Consider the following 4,190-nt stretch of genomic DNA (forward strand, 5'->3'; position numbering starts at 1 on the left):
GACGGCCTCCTCATACGCCAGCAGGAAAGCCGTTGGGTCCGTCGCGCCGTCGTAGTGCGGCGACATCTCTGGCTTGAACTGGGGTGGCCATTGCACCTGCTGCAGGGCAGGAGCAAGGGCTCGGAGCCCCTGAGCGCCACTATGGGCTCCCGTAGATCCAGCCGGAAGGGCGGCGCCACCCATGGGGAATGGGCACGAAGATGGTGGAGCACGAACCGGCAGAAGGAAAACTCAGGTGCACCCCTACCTGGCGCGCCAAATGTCGGATCTCAGGTTCCGGCAAAACCCTCAAGGTTTGAACACTGGGGTGCATGCGAAGATCTCCCCCTACCGATCCACGTCCTAGTTTCGCTAAGATCTCACGGACTAGCTCGACGAACTCGCAACACAAAGGGCACAAGATTTTATACTGGTTCGAGCCACCATTGTGGTGTAATACCCTACACCAGTGTGGTGTTGGTGGATTGCCTCTTGGGTTGAGGATGAAAAGTACAAGGGGAAGAACAGCCTCCTGAGGCGAGGTGTACTTGTGCTTGGTGGGTGTGTGGATGAACTGGATCCGTTCGAGACGAGTTGCCTCCTACTGTGGTGGCTAATCCTATTTATAGAGGTCCTGGTCCTCTCCCCAAATATTGAGCGGGAAGGGAGCCAACAACGGCCATTTCGAAAGGGGGCAGCTAGTACAACTTATCCTGACAAAAGTGGTCTTCGCCTACCAAAGGTTCTGGTGGTGACGCCGTCTTGGGCTCCACGGTGACCTCTATCTTGACGTCATGCTGGTCATGGTCTCATTGCACTGATATGGAAACCTTTGCTTGACGCCTCGGTACTCCGCGCCTGCGCCTGTTTCCTTAGCACCAAAGAGGAAACAAGGAAACTGTGCACACTGGCGCCCGCCTGGTCTCAAACGTCATGGCTCACATCATTGGAACATCACAAGGTTTGTCTTGCCTTGGTCTCTCCGCCCCTCGCGAGCCAGCCTAGTGAGGCCGCTCCTGAGGAGGTCTTGTGTCATCTGCCTCGCGAGGCTTGGCCCCTCGCGAGGGTCTTGAATGCTTGTTGGTGATGATGGGTCGTACGGGCCCGCTCGCAGAGCCACGGCATGGGCCCCAGGCAGGAAAGTCTGGGGACCCCCATTCCTAGAACGCCGACACACAACTTTTTGCAAGATGACATCACGTTTGTTCGGTCACTATATCAAACCTTTTTTGTCTGCTGTTCCGCGCTTCGGGATGCGGTTTCCATTAGCACGTCTTGTCAAAGCAGAGATCGTGTCCCCTTATTGCGGGATTTTCATCAATGCGGGCGTGGTAACCCAACTGTGCCATTTACACAACCCTTGGGAATAGTTGAGTTTTAGGGCGACTGGGGAGGCGTTCGATATTCACTGCCTTCATAAGGGGATAAGGATTCCCCCTTCTTCTCCCACGCCTTCTCTCTTCCTCTGCCCTTCCACTCTTGAGCTCCAGCACCCAAGTTCTCATCTCCTTCCCACTCAAGATAGCACTCAACCATGTCCGGATCCGGAGGTCAAGGCAAGTGGATGGTCTCCTCCATCAAGGAGAAGGACATTACTGAGCTTCAGGCGGTCGGGTACTTGGCGAAGGAAATCGCCCACCGTCTTCCCACCTAGGGGCAAGTCGTCCCCACACCGAAGACCAATGAGAGGGTGGTATTTGTCGGTGTCAAAACCGGCGGATCTTGGATAGGGGGTCCCGAACTGTGCGTCTAGGATCGGTGGTAACAAGAGACGGGGGACACGATGTTTACCCAGGTTCAGGCCCTCTCTATGGAGGTAATACCCTACTTCCTGCTTGATTGATCTTGATGAATATGAGTGTTACAAGAGTTAATCTACCACTAGATCATAGTGGCTAAACCCTAGAAGCCTAGCCTGTATGACTATGGTAATGAATATATCCTTTCCTGACTAACCCCTCCAGTTTATATAGACACTGGGGGGAATCTATGGTTACATAGAGTCGGTTACATAAGAAGGAATCTTCATAGTTGGCCGCCAAGCATGCCTTCCACGCCAAGGAGAGTCCAATCCGGACACAGGTACAGTCTCCGGCCTTCATGTCTTCACAGCCCATCAGTCCGGCCCATGGATAACAGGTCAGACGCCCGAGGACCCCTTAGTCCAGGACTCCCTCAGTAGCCCCTGAACCTGGCTTCAATGATGAGGAGTCCAGTGCGCAGATTGTCTTCAGCATTGCAAGGCGGGTTCCCTTCTATCCGAACTTCAAGATAGTCTTTAGATGCGATGATAGTATCCAAACCTGTCACACACACCATACATAACCGTAGAGAGAATATATTTTTACACGAGTCCAATCTGCTGATAGCTTTTTACAATATGACATCACATATGTCCGGTCATAATTTCGAACCGTTTTTCGTCTGCCGCTCCATGTTCCGAGACGCGGTTTCCATTGGCACATCATGTTGAAGGAGAGATTGTGTCCCCTTATTATGGGATTCTCATCAATACGGGCGTGGGTGACCCAACCGTGCCGTCTGCACGGCCCTTGGGAATAGGCGAGTTTAAGGCGAGTGGGGAGACGCTTGATATTCATGGCCTTTATATGGGGATGAGGATTCCCTTTCTTCACCCACACCTCGGCTCCTCCTCAGTCCTTCCGTCCCTGAGCTCCAGCGCCCAAGCTTTTAGCTTTTCCCTCGTCCGAGAAAGCACTCCAAAGATGTCTGGATCCGGAGCTGGGGGTAGGTGGATGGCCTCCTCCGTCAAGAAGAGGGATATCAAGGCACTCCGGGAGGCCGGATATCTGGCCAAGGAGATCGCTCACCGACTCCCGGCCAAGGGACAGATCGTCCCTACTCCAGAGCCCCACGAGAGGGTTGTGTTTCTCACACATTTTGTCTGCGGGCTGGGCTTCCCTCTTCACCCCTTCGTCCGTGACCTAGCCCCCAACTTCATCCTCAATATCACGGCATTCATTGTTGTGTGCGAGGCCTTTCTCCGCATCCCGCCTCATTTCGGCCTATGGCTGAAGACCTTCAATGTGAAGCCGAAGGTGGTGAGCGGCCAACAAGCAGAGTGCGGAGGCACCATGGTGGGCAAGATGCCCAACGTTACCTGGCCCGAAGGCTCATTCATCAAGACGGTGAAAGGGTGGCAGTTGGCGTGGCTCTATATCACTAGCCACGTGACGCCAACTGGGTGGCAGCCTCCGAATTCTGATTCGGAATCCCGATGCGGCTCACCTCCTTGAAAGAGAGGGGCCTAACCCGGGGTCCCTCAGACGAGCTGACTAGGCTCCAGTCGTGCATCCAGAACATGATAGATAGGAAGATCAAGCTTGTCAACATGGTCCAGGTCATGCTCATTCGCCGGGTCCTTCCGTGCCAACGCCAGACTTGCTATCTGTGGGAGTACGATCCGGCCAAGCACCAGACGCTACTAGAGCTCTTCAGCACGACGCACGAAGAAATCTGAAAAGTGCTCTTCAAGGCCGGCGAGGCGCCACCGCCCACGACCAAAGATCACGGGCTTAGCTTAAAATGCCAAGCTAACCCGGTAAGTTCTTTTAATGTTTTCAAGGCGTACCCTTACTAGCATATTTTGAGAAAAAGCCTAAGCTTTCCTACCTGTGTTTTCAGGCCTGGATCAAGATAGCTGAGGGGATTAACTGTCCGGCTCCGCTGCCCGAAGACCAAGAATTCCCATTACTGACGAAAATGCTTTTTCCAGCACCTTATGAGGTGCCAGAGAAGACGGCCAAGAAAGCGGCCAAAGGGGCCAAGAAGGGCCTTCGCCAAAAAGGCGCTCCGGACGTGATGTCCGAAGATGAGGCTTCCTCTTCGTCCGTTGACGATGACGACAAAGAGGAATAAGAAAGCGACTCCCCACCTGAAGTGGGGAGGAAGAGGAGAGCGGCCCCCATAAATCTAGAGGCGAAAGCGCCTTAGAGGGTTAGAGGCTCCCCCGCAGATAAATCCGTGTGGGATGTTGATAGCATTCCAGAGCGACCTCGCCGGACCAAGCCTCGGGCCGCCTCATAAGTACCAGAATCCGGAAACGTCTGGCCTTCCCGGTTTGTAATATTGATATACCTTAAACCTTGTTATTGCAGTCTAGCATGCGATGGCTCCCCGCGATCCTTGACAGAGGGGTCACTAGACTCAAAGGAGATGGCCAGCATGTCTCCGCCACCTGCTCATTCCGT

The sequence above is a fragment of the Triticum dicoccoides genome, chromosome 5A (assembly GCF_002162155.2).
Source record: "Triticum dicoccoides isolate Atlit2015 ecotype Zavitan chromosome 5A, WEW_v2.0, whole genome shotgun sequence".
NCBI classification, from domain to species: Eukaryota; Viridiplantae; Streptophyta; class Magnoliopsida; order Poales; family Poaceae; genus Triticum; species Triticum dicoccoides.